Raw genomic sequence first — 16,638 nt, forward strand, 5'->3', positions numbered from 1 at the left:
TTCCTCATTTTAAGCTTCTCAGAACACTTTATTTTGCATAGGAATACATAGTAAACTTTAGGGTCACGCTGTGTACCCCCTAATTGACCTATAATTATTTCCTGCTTTAGGGTACACTATTACCCTGTAATATAATACCTGGTTCAATTTAAATATTATGGGTCAATATTAAGGTCTGATATCGCGCCTTGCGTTGATTAACCATTGAAAGATGTCTTTGAATTTTTAAAGCATTTTAGAACGCTTATTTCTTCATTTTAAGCTTCTCAAAACATTTTATTTCGCATAGGCATACATAGTAAAATTTAGGGTCACGCTGTGTACCCCCTAAATGACCTATAATTATTTCCTGTGGTAGGCTACACTATTACCCTGTAATATAATACGTGGTCCAATTTAAAAATTATAGGTCAATATTAAGGTCCGATACCGTGCCGTTAGTTAACATAGAAAACTGTCTTTGAATTTTTAAAGCATTTTAGAACGCTTATTTCCTCATTTTAAGCTTCTCAGAACACTTTATTTCGCATAGGCATACATAGTAAACTTTAGGGTCACGCTGTGTACCCCCTAATTGACCTATAATTATTTCCTGTGGTAGGGTACACTATAACCCTGTAATATAATACGTGGTCCAATTTAAAAATTATAGGTCAATATTAAGGTCCGATACCGTGCCGTTAGTTAACATAGAAAAGTGTCTTCGAATTTCCTTGTTTTAATGCACTATTTAAAATATACATAGTGTACCCCCTAATTGACCTATAATTATTTCCTGTGGTAGGGTACACTATTACCCTGTAATATAATACGTGGTCCAATTTAAAAATTATAGGTCAATATTAAGGTCCGATACCGTGCTGTTAGTTAACATAGAAAAATGTCTTTGAATTTTTAAAGCATTTTAGAACGCTTATTTCCTCATTTTAAGCTTCTCAGAACTCTTTATTTCGCATAGGTACACAGAGTAAACTTTAAGGTCACGCTGTGTACCCCCAAATTGACCTATAATTATTTCCTGTGGTAGGGTACACTATTACCCTGTAATATAATACCTGGTCCAATTTAAATATTATGGGTCAATATTAAGGTCTGATATTGCGCCTTGCGTTAGTTAACCATTGAAAGATGTCTTTGAATTTTTAAGGCATTTTAGAACGCTATTTCTTCATTTTAAGCTTCTCAGAACACTTTATTTCGCATAGGCATACATAGTAAACTTTAGGGTCACGCTGTGTACCCCCTAATTAACCTATAATTATTTCCTGTGGTAGGGTACACAATTACCCTGTAATATAATACCAGGTCCAATTTAAATATTATTGGTCAATATTAAGGTCTGATATTGCGCCTTGCGTTAGTTAACCTTTGAAAGATGTCTTTGAATTTTTAAAGCATTTTAGAACGCTTATTTCTTAATTTTAAGCTTCTCAGAACACTTTATTTAGCATAGGCAAACATAGTAAACTTTAGGGTCACTCTGTGTACCCCCTAATTGACCTATTATTATTCCCTGTGGTAGGGTACACTATAACCCTGTAATATAATACGTGGTCCAATTTAAAAATTATAGGTCAATATTAAGGTCCGATACCGTACCGTTAGTTAACATAGAAAAATGTCTTTGAATTTTTAAAGCATTTTAGAACGCTTATTTCCTCATTTTAAGCTTCTCAGAACACTTTATTTTGCATAGGAATACATAGTAAACTTTAGGGTCACGCTGTGTACCCCCTAATTGACCTATAATTATTTCCTGCTTTAGGGTACACTATTACCCTGTAATATAATACCTGGTTCAATTTAAATATTATGGGTCAATATTAAGGTCTGATATCGCGCCTTGCGTTGATTAACCATTGAAAGATGTCTTTGAATTTTTAAAGCATTTTAGAACGCTTATTTCTTCATTTTAAGCTTCTCAAAACATTTTATTTCGCATAGGCATACATAGTAAAATTTAGGGTCACGCTGTGTACCCCCTAAATGACTTATAATTATTTCCTGTGGTAGGGTACACTATTACCCTGTAATATAATACGTGGTCCAATTTAAAAATTATAGGTCAATATTAAGGTCCGATACCGTACCGTTAGTTAACATAGAAAAATGTCTTTGAATTTTTAAAGCATTTTAGAACGCTTATTTCCTCATTTTAAGCTTCTCAGAACACTTTATTTTTCTTAGGAATACATAGTAAACTTTAGGGTCACGCTGTGTACCCCCTAATTAACCTATAATTATTTCCTGTGGTAGGGTACACTATTACCCTGTAATATAATACCTGGTCCAATTTAAATATTATGGGTCAATATTAAGGTCTGATATTGCGCCTTGCGTTAGTTAACCATTGAAAGATGTCTTTGAATTTTTAAAGCATTTTAGAACGCTTATTTCTTAATTTTAAGCTTCTCAGAACACTTTATTTAGCATAGGCAAACATAGTAAACTTTAGGGTCACTCTGTGTACCCCCTAATTGACCTATTATTATTTCCTGTGGTAGGGTACACTATAACCCTGTAATATAATACGTGGTCCAATTTAAAAATTATAGGTAAATATTAAGGTCCGATACCGTACCGTTAGTTAACATAGAAAAATGTCTTTGAATTTTTAAAGCATTTTAGAACGCTTATTTCCTCATTTTAAGCTTCTCAGAACACTTTATTTTTCATAGGAATACATAGTAAACTTTAGGGTCACGCTGTGTACCCCCTAATTGACCTATAATTATTTCCTGCGGTAGGGTACACTATTACCCTGTAATATAATACCTGGTCCAATTTAAATATTATGGGTCAATATTAAGGTCTGATATTGCGCCTTGCGTTAGTTAACCATTGAAAGATGTCTTTGAATTTTTAAAGCATTTTAGAACGCTTATTTCTTCATTTTAAGCTTCTCAAAACATTTTATTTCGCATAGGCATACATAGTAAAATTTAGGGTCACGCTGTGCACCCCCTAAATGACCTATAATTATTTCCTGTGGTAGGGTACACTATTACCCTGTAATATAATACGTGGCCCAATTTAAAAAATATAGGTCAATATTAAGGTCCGATACCGTGCCGTTAGTTAACATAGAAAAATGTCTTTGAATTTTTAAAGCATTTTAGAACGCTTATTTCCTCATTTTAAGCTTCTCAGAACACTTTATTTTGCATAGGAATACATAGTAAACTTTAGGGTCACGCTGTGTACCCCCTAATTGACCTATAATTATTTCCTGCTGTAGGGTACACTATTACCCTGTAATATAATACCTGGTTCAATTTAAATATTATGGGTCAATATTAAGGTCTGATATCGCGCCTTGCGTTGATTAACCATTGAAAGATGTCTTTGAATTTTTAAAGCATTTTAGAACGCTTATTTCTTCATTTTAAGCTTCTCAAAACATTTTATTTCGCATAGGCATACATAGTAAAATTTAGGGTCACGCTGTGTACCCCCTAAATGACCTATAATTATTTCCTGTGGTAGGGTACACTATTACCCTGTAATATAATACGTGGTCTAATTTAAAAATTATAGGTCAATAAAAAGGTCCGATACCGTACCGTTAGTTAACATAGAAAAATGTCTTTGAATTTTTAAAGCATTTTAGAACGCTTTTTTCCTCATTTTAAGCTTCTCAGAACACTTTATTTTGCATAGGAATACATAGTAAACTTTAGGGTCACGCTGTGTACCCCCTAATTGACCTATAATTATTTCCTGCGGTAGGGTACACTATTACCCTGTAATATAATACCTGGTCCAATATAAATATTATGGGTCAATATTAAGGTCTGATATTGCGCCTTGCGTTAGTTAACCATTGAAAGATGTCTTTGAATTTTTAAAGCATTTTAGAACGCTTATTTCTTCATTTTAAGCTTCTCAAAACATTTTATTTCGCATAGGCATACATAGTAAAATTTAGGGTCACGCTGTGTACCCCCTAAATGACCTATAATTATTTCCTGTGGTAGGGTACACTATTACCCTGTAATATAATACGTGGTCCAATTTAAAAATTATAGGTCAATATTAAGGTCCGATACCGTACCGTTAGTTAACATAGAAAAATGTCTTTGAATTTTTAAAGCATTTTAAAACGCTTATTTCCTCATTTTAAGCTTCTCAGAACACTTTATTTTGCATAGGAATACATAGTAAACTTTAGGGTCACGCTGTGTACCCCCTAATTGACCTATAATTATTTCCTGCGGTAGGGTACACTATTACCCTGTAATATAATACCTGGTCCAATTTAAATATTATGGGTCAATATTAAGGTCTGATATTGCGCCTTGCGTTAGTTAACCATTGAAAGATGTCTTTGAATTTTTAAAGCATTTTAGAACGCTTATTTCTTCATTTTAAGCTTCTCAAAACATTTTATTTCGCATAGGCATACATAGTAAAATTTAGGGTCACGCTGTGCACCCCCTAAATGACCTATAATTATTTCCTGTGGTAGGGTACACTATTACCCTGTAATATAATACGTGGTCCAATTTAAAAAATATAGGTCAATATTAAGGTCCGATACCGTGCCGTTAGTTAACATAGAAAAATGTCTTTGAATTTTTAAAGCATTTTAGAACGCTTATTTCCTCATTTTAAGCTTCTCAGAACACTTTATTTTGCATAGGAATACATAGTAAACTTTAGGGTCACGCTGTGTACCCCCTAATTGACCTATAATTATTTCCTGTGGTAGGGTACACTATTACCCTGTAATATAATACCTGGTCCAATTTAAATATTATGGGTCAATAATAAGGTCTGATATTGCGCCTTGCGTTAGTTAACCATTGAAAGATGTCTTTGAATTTTTAAAGCATTTTAGAACGCTTATTTCTTCATTTTAAGCTTCTCAGAACACTCTATTTTGCATAGGCATACATAGTAAACTTTAGGGTCACGCTGTGTACCCCCTAATTGACATATAATTATTTCCTGTGGTAGGGTACACTATAACCCTGTAATACAATACGTGGTCCAATTTAAAAATTATAGGTCAATATTAAGGTCTGATACCGTGCCGTTAGTTAACATAGAAAAGTGTCTTCGAAATTCCTTGTTTTAATGCACTAATTAAAATATACATAGTGTACCCCCTAATTGACCTATAAATATTTCCTGTGGTAGGGTACACTATAACGCTGTAATATAATACGTGGTCCAATTTAAAAATTATAGGTAAATATTAAGGTCCGATACCGTACCGTTAGTTAACATAGAAAAATGTCTTTGAATTTTTAAAGCATTTTAGAACGCTTATTTCCTCATTTTAAGCTTCTCAGAACACTTTATTTTGCATAGGAATACATAGTAAACTTTAGGGTCACGCTGTGTACCCCCTAATTGACCTATAATTATTTCCTGCTGTAGGGTACACTATTACCCTGTAATATAATACGTGGTCCAATTTAAAAATTATAGGTCAATATTAAGGTCCGATACCGTACCGTTAGTTAACATTGAAAAATGTCTTTGAATTTTTAAAGCATTTTAGAACGCTTATTTCCTCATTTTAAGCTTCTCAGAACACTTTATTTTTCTTAGGAATACATAGTAAACTTTAGGGTCACGCTGTGTACCCCCTAATTGACCTTTAATTATTTCCTGCTGTAGGGTACACTATTACCCTGTAATATAATACCTGGTTCAATTTAAATATTATGGGTCAATATTAAGGTCTGATATCGCGCCTTGCGTTGATTAACCATTGAAAGATGTCTTTGAATTTTTAAAGCATTTTAGAACGCTTATTTCTTCATTTTAAGCTTCTCAAAACATTTTATTTCGCATAGGCATACATAGTAAAATTTAGGGTCACGCTGTGTACCCCCTAAATGACCTATAATTATTTCCTGTGGTAGGGTACACTATTACCCTGTAATATAATACGTGGTCCAATTTAAAAATTATAGGTCAATATTAAGGTCCGATACCGTACCGTTAGTTAACATAGAAAAATGTCTTTGAATTTTTAAAGCATTTTAGAACGCTTATTTCCTCATTTTAAGCTTCTCAGAACACTTTATTTTGCATAGGAATACATAGTAAACTTTAGGGTCACGCTGTGTACCCCCTAATTGACCTATAATTATTTCCTGCGGTAGGGTACACTATTACCCTGTAATATAATACCTGGTCCAATTTAAATATTATGGGTCAATATTAAGGTCTGATATTGCGCCTTGCGTTAGTTAACCATTGAAAGATGTCTTTGAATTTTTAAAGCATTTTAGAACGCTATTTCTTCATTTTAAGCTTCTCAGAACACTTTATTTCGCATAGGCATACATAGTAAACTTTAGGGTCACGCTGTGTACCCCCTAATTAACCTATAATTATTTCCTGTGGTAGGGTACACTATTACCCTGTAATATAATACCTTTTCCAATTTAAATATTATGGGTCAATACTAAGTTCTGATATTGCGCCTTGCGTTAGTTAACCATTGAAAGATGTCTTTGAATTTTTAAAGCATTTTAGAACGCTTATTTCTTCATTTTAAGCTTCTCAAAACATTTTATTTCGCATAGGCATACATACTAAAATTTAGGGTCACGCTGTGTACCCCCTAAATGACCTATAATTATTTCCTGTTGTAGGGTACACTATTACCCTGTAATATAATACGTGGTCCAATTTAAAAATTATAGGTCAATATTAAGGTCCGATACCGTGCCGTTAGTTAACATAGAAAACTGTCTTTGAATTTTTAAAGCATTTTAGAACGCTTATTTCCTCATTTTAAGCTTCTCAGAACTCTTTATTTCGCATAGGCATACATAGTAAACTTTAAGGTCACGCTGTGTACCTCCAAATTGACCTATAATTATTTCCTGTGGTAGGGTACACTATTACCCTGTAATATAATACCTGGTCCAATTTAAATATTATGGGTCAATATTAAGGTCTGATATTGCGCCTTGCGTTAGTTAACCATTGAAAGATGTCTTTGAATTTTTAAGGCATTTTAGAACGCTATTTCTTCATTTTAAGCTTCTCAGAACACTTTATTTCGCATAGGCATACATAGTAAACTTTAGGGTCACGCTGTGTACCCCCTAATTAACCTATAATTATTTCCTGTGGTAGGGTACACAATTACCCTGTAATATAATACCTGGTCCAATTTAAATATTATTGGTCAATATTAAGGTCTGATATTGCGCCTTGCGTTAGTTAACCTTTGAAAGATGTCTTTGAATTTTTAAAGCATTTTAGAACGCTTATTTCTTAATTTTAAGCTTCTCAGAACACTTTATTTAGCATAGGCAAACATAGTAAACTTTAGGGTCACTCTGTGTACCCCCTAATTGACCTATTATTATTCCCTGTGGTAGGGTACACTATAACCCTGTAATATAATACGTGGTCCAATTTAAAAATTATAGGTCAATATTAAGGTCCGATACCGTACCGTTAGTTAACATAGAAAAATGTCTTTGAAATTTTAAAGCATTTTAGAACGCTTATTTCCTCATTTTAAGCTTCTCAGAACACTTTATTTTGCATAGGAATACATAGTAAACTTTAGGGTCACGCTGTGTACCCCCTAATTGACCTATAATTATTTCCTGCTTTAGGGTACACTATTACCCTGTAATATAATACCTGGTTCAATTTAAATATTATGGGTCAATATTAAGGTCTGATATCGCGCCTTGCGTTGATTAACCATTGAAAGATGTCTTTGAATTTTTAAAGCATTTTAGAACGCTTATTTCTTCATTTTAAGCTTCTCAAAACATTTTATTTCGCATAGGCATACATAGTAAAATTTAGGGTCACGCTGTGTACCCCCTAAATGACCTATAATTATTTCCTGTGGTAGGCTACACTATTACCCTGTAATATAATACGTGGTCCAATTTAAAAATTATAGGTCAATATTAAGGTCCGATACCGTGCCGTTAGTTAACATAGAAAACTGTCTTTGAATTTTTAAAGCATTTTAGAACGCTTATTTCCTCATTTTAAGCTTCTCAGAACACTTTATTTCGCATAGGCATACATAGTAAACTTTAGGGTCACGCTGTGTACCCCCTAATTGACCTATAATTATTTCCTAAGGTAGGGTACACTATAACCCTGTAATATAATACGTGGTCCAATTTAAAAATTATAGGTCAATATTAAGGTCCGATACCGTGCCGTTAGTTAACATAGAAAAGTGTCTTTGAATTTCCTTGTTTTAATGCACTATTTAAAATATACATAGTGTACCCCCTAATTGACCTATAATTATTTCCTGTGGTAGGGTACACTATTACCCTGTAATATAATACGTGGTCCAATTTAAAAATTATAGGTCAATATTAAGGTCCGATACCGTGCTGTTAGTTAACATAGAAAAATGTCTTTGAATTTTTAAAGCATTTTAGAACGCTTATTTCCTCATTTTAAGCTTCTCAGAACTCTTTATTTCGCATAGGTACACAGAGTAAACTTTAAGGTCACGCTGTGTACCCCCAAATTGACCTATAATTATTTCCTGTGGTAGGGTACACTATTACCCTGTAATATAATACCTGGTCCAATTTAAATATTATGGGTCAATATTAAGGTCTGATATTGCGCCTTGCGTTAGTTAACCATTGAAAGATGTCTTTGAATTTTTAAGGCATTTTAGAACGCTATTTCTTCATTTTAAGCTTCTCAGAACACTTTATTTCGCATAGGCATACATAGTAAACTTTAGGGTCACGCTGTGTACCCCCTAATTAACCTATAATTATTTCCTGTGGTAGGGTACACAATTACCCTGTAATATAATACCTGGTCCAATTTAAATATTATTGGTCAATATTAAGGTCTGATATTGCGACTTGCGTTAGTTAACCTTTGAAAGATGTCTTTGAATTTTTAAAGCATTTTAGAACGCTTATTTCTTAATTTTAAGCTTCTCAGAACACTTTATTTAGCATAGGCAAACATAGTAAACTTTAGGGTCACTCTGTGTACCCCCTAATTGACCTATTATTATTCCCTGTGGTAGGGTACACTATAACCCTGTAATATAATACGTGGTCCAATTTAAAAATTATAGGTCAATATTAAGGTCCGATACCGTACCGTTAGTTAACATAGAAAAATGTCTTTGAATTTTTAAAGCATTTTAGAACGCTTATTTCCTCATTTTAAGCTTCTCAGAACACTTTATTTTGCATAGGAATACATAGTAAACTTTAGGGTCACGCTGTGTACCCCCTAATTGACCTATAATTATTTCCTGCTTTAGGGTACACTATTACCTTGTAATATAATACCTGGATCAATTTAAATATTATGGGTCAATATTAAGGTCTGATATCGCGCCTTGCGTTGATTAACCATTGAAAGATGTCTTTGAATTTTTAAAGCATTTTAGAACGCTTATTTCTTCATTTTAAGCTTCTCAAAATATTTTATTTCGCATAGGCATACATAGTAAAATTTAGGGTCACGCTGTGTACCCCCTAAATGACCTATAATTATTTCCTGTGGTAGGGTACACTATTACCCTGTAATATAATACGTGGTCCAATTTAAAAATTATAGGTCAATATTAAGGTCCGATACCGTACCGTTAGTTAACATAGAAAAATGTCTTTGAATTTTTAAAGCATTTTAGAACGCTTATTTCCTCATTTTAAGCTTCTCAGAACACTTTATTTTTCTTAGGAATACATAGTAAACTTTAGGGTCACGCTGTGTACCCCCTAATTAACCTATAATTATTTCCTGTGGTAGGGTACACTATTACCCTGTAATATAATACCTGGTCCAATTTAAATATTATGGGTCAATATTAAGGTCTGATATTGCGCCTTGCGTTAGTTAACCATTGAAAGATGTCTTTGAATTTTTAAAGCATTTTAGAACGCTTATTTCTTAATTTTAAGCTTCTCAGAACACTTTATTTAGCATAGGCAAACATAGTAAACTTTAGGGTCACTCTGTGTACCCCCTAATTGACCTATTATTATTTCCTGTGGTAGGGTACACTATAACCCTGTAATATAATACGTGGTCCAATTTAAAAATTATAGGTAAATATTAAGGTCCGATACCGTACCGTTAGTTAACATAGAAAAATGTCTTTGAATTTTTAAAGCATTTTAGAACGCTTATTTCCTCATTTTAAGCTTCTCAGAACACTTTATTTTTCATAGGAATACATAGTAAACTTTAGGGTCACGCTGTGTACCCCCTAATTGACCTATAATTATTTCCTGCGGTAGGGTACACTATTACCCTGTAATATAATACCTGGTCCAATTTAAATATTATGGGTCAATATTAAGGTCTGATATTGCGCCTTGCGTTAGTTAACCATTGAAAGATGTCTTTGAATTTTTAAAGCATTTTAGAACGCTTATTTCTTCATTTTAAGCTTCTCAAAACATTTTATTTCGCATAGGCATACATAGTAAAATTTAGGGTCACGCTGTGCACCCCCTAAATGACCTATAATTATTTCCTGTGGTAGGGTACACTATTACCCTGTAATATAATACGTGGTCCAATTTAAAAAATATAGGTCAATATTAAGGTCCGATACCGTGCCGTTAGTTAACATAGAAAAATGTCTTTGAATTTTTAAAGCATTTTAGAACGCTTATTTCCTCATTTTAAGTTTCTCAGAACACTTTATTTTGCATAGGAATACATAGTAAACTTTAGGGTCACGCTGTGTACCCCCTAATTGACCTATAATTATTTCCTGCTGTAGGGTACACTATTACCCTGTAATATAATACCTGGTTCAATTTAAATATTATGGGTCAATATTAAGGTCTGATATCGCGCCTTGCGTTGATTAACCATTGAAAGATGTCTTTGAATTTTTAAAGCATTTTAGAACGCTTATTTCTTCATTTTAAGCTTCTCAAAACATTTTATTTCGCATAGGCATACATAGTAAAATTTAGGGTCACGCTGTGTACCCCCTAAATGACCTATAATTATTTCCTGTGGTAGGGTACACTATTACCCTGTAATATAATACGTGGTCTAATTTAAAAATTATAGGTCAATAAAAAGGTCCGATACCGTACCGTTAGTTAACATAGAAAAATGTCTTTGAATTTTTAAAGCATTTTAGAACGCTTTTTTCCTCATTTTAAGCTTCTCAGAACACTTTATTTTGCGTAGGAATACATAGTAAACTTTAGGGTCACGCTGTGTACCCCCTAATTGACCTATAATTATTTCCTGCGGTAGGGTACACTATTACCCTGTAATATAATACCTGGTCCAATATAAATATTATGGGTCAATATTAAGGTCTGATATTGCGCCTTGCGTTAGTTAACCATTGAAAGATGTCTTTGAATTTTTAAAGCATTTTAGAACGCTTATTTCTTCATTTTAAGCTTCTCAAAACATTTTATTTCGCATAGGCATACATAGTAAAATTTAGGGTCACGCTGTGTACCCCCTAAATGACCTATAATTATTTCCTGTGGTAGGGTACACTATTACCCTGTAATATAATACGTGGTCCAATTTAAAAATTATAGGTCAATATTAAGGTCCGATACCGTACCGTTAGTTAACATAGAAAAATGTCTTTGAATTTTTAAAGCATTTTAAAACGCTTATTTCCTCATTTTAAGCTTCTCAGAACACTTTATTTTGCATAGGAATACATAGTAAACTTTAGGGTCACGCTGTGTACCCCCTAATTGACCTATAATTATTTCCTGCGGTAGGGTACACTATTACCCTGTAATATAATACCTGGTCCAATTTAAATATTATGGGTCAATATTAAGGTCTGATATTGCGCCTTGCGTTAGTTAACCATTGAAAGATGTCTTTGAATTTTTAAAGCATTTTAGAACGCTTATTTCTTCATTTTAAGCTTCTCAAAACATTTTATTTCGCATAGGCATACATAGTAAAATTTAGGGTCACGCTGTGCACCCCCTAAATGACCTATAATTATTTCCTGTGGTAGGGTACACTATTACCCTGTAATATAATACGTGGTCCAATTTAAAAAATATAGGTCAATATTAAGGTCAGATACCGTGCCGTTAGTTAACATAGAAAATTGTCTTTGAATTTTTAAAGCATTTTAGAACGCTTATTTCTTCATTTTAAGCTTCTCAAAACATTTTATTTCGCATAGGCATACATAGTAAAATTTAGGGTCACGCTGTGCACCCCCTAAATGACCTATAATTATTTCCTGTGGTAGGGTACACTATTACCCTGTAATATAATACGTGGTCCAATTTAAAAAATATAGGTCAATATTAAGGTCCGATACCGTGCCGTTAGTTAACATAGAAAAATGTCTTTGAATTTTTAAAGCATTTTAGAACGCTTATTTCCTCATTTTAAGCTTCTCAGAACACTTTATTTTGCATAGGAATACATAGTAAACTTTAGGGTCACGCTGTGTACCCCCTAATTGACCTATAATTATTTCCTGTGGTAGGGTACACTATTACCCTGTAATATAATACCTGGTCCAATTTAAATATTATGGGTCAATATTAAGGTCTGATATTGCGCCTTGCGTTAGTTAACCATTGAAAGATGTCTTTGAATTTTTAAAGCATTTTAGAACGCTTATTTCTTAATTTTAAGCTTCTCAGAACACTTTATTTAGCATAGGCAAACATAGTAAACTTTAGGGTCACTCTGTGTACCCCCTAATTGACCTATTATTATTTCCTGTGGTAGGGTACACTATAACCCTGTAATATAATACGTGGTCCAATTTAAAAATTATAGGTAAATATTAAGGTCCGATACCGTACCGTTAGTTAACATAGAAAAATGTCTTTGAATTTTTAAAGCATTTTAGAACGCTTATTTCCTCATTTTAAGCTTCTCAGAACACTTTATTTTTCATAGGAATACATAGTAAACTTTAGGGTCACGCTGTGTACCCCCTAATTGACCTATAATTATTTCCTGCGGTAGGGTACACTATTACCCTGTAATATAATACCTGGTCCAATTTAAATATTATGGGTCAATATTAAGGTCTGATATTGCGCCTTGCGTTAGTTAACCATTGAAAGATGTCTTTGAATTTTTAAAGCATTTTAGAACGCTTATTTCTTCATTTTAAGCTTCTCAAAACATTTTATTTCGCATAGGCATACATAGTAAAATTTAGGGTCACGCTGTGCACCCCCTAAATGACCTATAATTATTTCCTGTGGTAGGGTACACTATTACCCTGTAATATAATACGTGGTCCAATTTAAAAAATATAGGTCAATATTAAGGTCCGATACCGTGCCGTTAGTTAACATAGAAAAATGTCTTTGAATTTTTAAAGCATTTTAGAACGCTTATTTCCTCATTTTAAGTTTCTCAGAACACTTTATTTTGCATAGGAATACATAGTAAACTTTAGGGTCACGCTGTGTACCCCCTAATTGACCTATAATTATTTCCTGCTGTAGGGTACACTATTACCCTGTAATATAATACCTGGTTCAATTTAAATATTATGGGTCAATATTAAGGTCTGATATCGCGCCTTGCGTTGATTAACCATTGAAAGATGTCTTTGAATTTTTAAAGCATTTTAGAACGCTTATTTCTTCATTTTAAGCTTCTCAAAACATTTTATTTCGCATAGGCATACATAGTAAAATTTAGGGTCACGCTGTGTACCCCCTAAATGACCTATAATTATTTCCTGTGGTAGGGTACACTATTACCCTGTAATATAATACGTGGTCTAATTTAAAAATTATAGGTCAATAAAAAGGTCCGATACCGTACCGTTAGTTAACATAGAAAAATGTCTTTGAATTTTTAAAGCATTTTAGAACGCTTTTTTCCTCATTTTAAGCTTCTCAGAACACTTTATTTTGCATAGGAATACATAGTAAACTTTAGGGTCACGCTGTGTACCCCCTAATTGACCTATAATTATTTCCTGCGGTAGGGTACACTATTACCCTGTAATATAATACCTGGTCCAATATAAATATTATGGGTCAATATTAAGGTCTGATATTGCGCCTTGCGTTAGTTAACCATTGAAAGATGTCTTTGAATTTTTAAAGCATTTTAGAACGCTTATTTCTTCATTTTAAGCTTCTCAAAACATTTTATTTCGCATAGGCATACATAGTAAAATTTAGGGTCACGCTGTGTACCCCCTAAATGACCTATAATTATTTCCTGTGGTAGGGTACACTATTACCCTGTAATATAATACGTGGTCCAATTTAAAAATTATAGGTCAATATTAAGGTCCGATACCGTACCGTTAGTTAACATAGAAAAATGTCTTTGAATTTTTAAAGCATTTTAAAACGCTTATTTCCTCATTTTAAGCTTCTCAGAACACTTTATTTTGCATAGGAATACATAGTAAACTTTAGGGTCACGCTGTGTACCCCCTAATTGACCTATAATTATTTCCTGCGGTAGGGTACACTATTACCCTGTAATATAATACCTGGTCCAATTTAAATATTATGGGTCAATATTAAGGTCTGATATTGCGCCTTGCGTTAGTTAACCATTGAAAGATGTCTTTGAATTTTTAAAGCATTTAGAACGCTTATTTCTTCATTTTAAGCTTCTCAAAACATTTTATTTCGCATAGGCATACATAGTAAAATTTAGGGTCACGCTGTGCACCCCCTAAATGACCTATAATTATTTCCTGTGGTAGGGTACACTATTACCCTGTAATATAATACGTGGTCCAATTTAAAAAATATAGGTCAATATTAAGGTCCGATACCGTGCCGTTAGTTAACATAGAAAATTGTCTTTGAATTTTTAAAGCATTTTAGAACGCTTATTTCTTCATTTTAAGCTTCTCAAAACATTTTATTTCGCATAGGCATACATAGTAAAATTTAGGGTCACGCTGTGCACCCCCTAAATGACCTATAATTATTTCCTGTGGTAGGGTACACTATTACCCTGTAATATAATACGTGGTCCAATTTAAAAATATAGGTCAATATTAAGGTCCGATACCGTGCCGTTAGTTAACATAGAAAAATGTCTTTGAATTTTTAAAGCATTTTAGAACGCTTATTTCCTCATTTTAAGCTTCTCAGAACACTTTATTTTGCATAGGAATACATAGTAAACTTTAGGGTCACGCTGTGTACCCCCTAATTGACCTATAATTATTTCCTGTGGTAGGGTACACTATTACCCTGTAATATAATACCTGGTCCAATTTAAATATTATGGGTCAATAATAAGGTCTGATATTGCGCCTTGCGTTAGTTAACCATTGAAAGATGTCTTTGAATTTTTAAAGCATTTTAGAACGCTTATTTCTTCATTTTAAGCTTCTCAGAACACTCTATTTTGCATAGGCATACATAGTAAACTTTAGGGTCACGCTGTGTACCCCCTAATTGACATATAATTATTTCCTGTGGTAGGGTACACTATAACCCTGTAATATAATACGTGGTCCAATTTAAAAATTATAGGTCAATATTAAGGTCTGATACCGTGCCGTTAGTTAACATAGAAAAGTGTCTTCGAAATTCCTTGTTTTAATGCACTAATTAAAATATACATAGTGTACCCCCTAATTGACCTATAAATATTTCCTTTGGTAGGGTACACTATAACGCTGTAATATAATACGTGGTCCAATTTAAAAATTATAGGTAAATATTAAGGTCCGATACCGTACCGTTAGTTAACATAGAAAAATGTCTTTGAATTTTTAAAGCATTTTAGAACGCTTATTTCCTCATTTTAAGCTTCTCCGAACACTTTATTTTGCATAGGAATACATAGTAAACTTTAGGGTCACGCTGTGTACCCCCTAATTGACCTATAATTATTTCCTGCTGTAGGGTACACTATTACCCTGTAATATAATACGTGGTCCAATTTAAAAATTATAGGTCAATATTAAGGTCCGATACCGTACCGTTAGTTAACATAGAAAAATGTCTTTGAATTTTTAAAGCATTTTAGAACGCTTATTTCTTCATTTTAAGCTTCTCAAAACATTTTATTTCGCATAGGCATACATAGTAAAATTTAGGGTCACACTGTGTACCCCTAAATGACCTATAATTATTTCCTGTGGTAGGGTACACTATTACTCTGTAATATAATACGTGGTCCAATTTAAAAATTATAGGTCAATATTGAGGTCCGATACCGTGCCGTTAGTTAACATAGAAAAATGTTTTTGAATTTTTAAAGCATTTTAGAACGCTTATTTCCTCATTTTAAGCTTCTCAGAACACTTTATTTCGCATAGGCATACATAGTAAACTTTAAGGTCACGCTGTGTACCCCAAATTGACCTATAATTATTTCCTGTGGTAGGGTACACTATTACCCTGTAATATAATACCTGGTCCAATTTAAATATTATGGGTCAATATTAAGGTCTGATATTGCGCCTTGCGTTAGTTAACCATTGAAAGATGTCTTTGAATTTTTAAAGCATTTTAGAACGCTATTTCTTCATTTTAAGCTTCTCAGAACACTTTATTTCGCATAGGCATACATAGTAAACTTTAGGGTCACGCTGTGTACCCCCTAATTAACCTATAATTATTTCCTGTGGTAGGGTACACTATTACCCTGTAATATAATACCTGGTCCAATTTAAATATTATGGGTCAATATTAAAGTCTGATATTGCGCCTTGCGTTAGTTAACCATTGA

This window comes from Parasteatoda tepidariorum, unplaced genomic scaffold (assembly GCF_982258835.1).
Source record: "Parasteatoda tepidariorum strain Cologne lab strain unplaced genomic scaffold, Ptep-v5.0 scaffold_116, whole genome shotgun sequence".
Classification (NCBI taxonomy): Eukaryota; Metazoa; Arthropoda; class Arachnida; order Araneae; family Theridiidae; genus Parasteatoda; species Parasteatoda tepidariorum.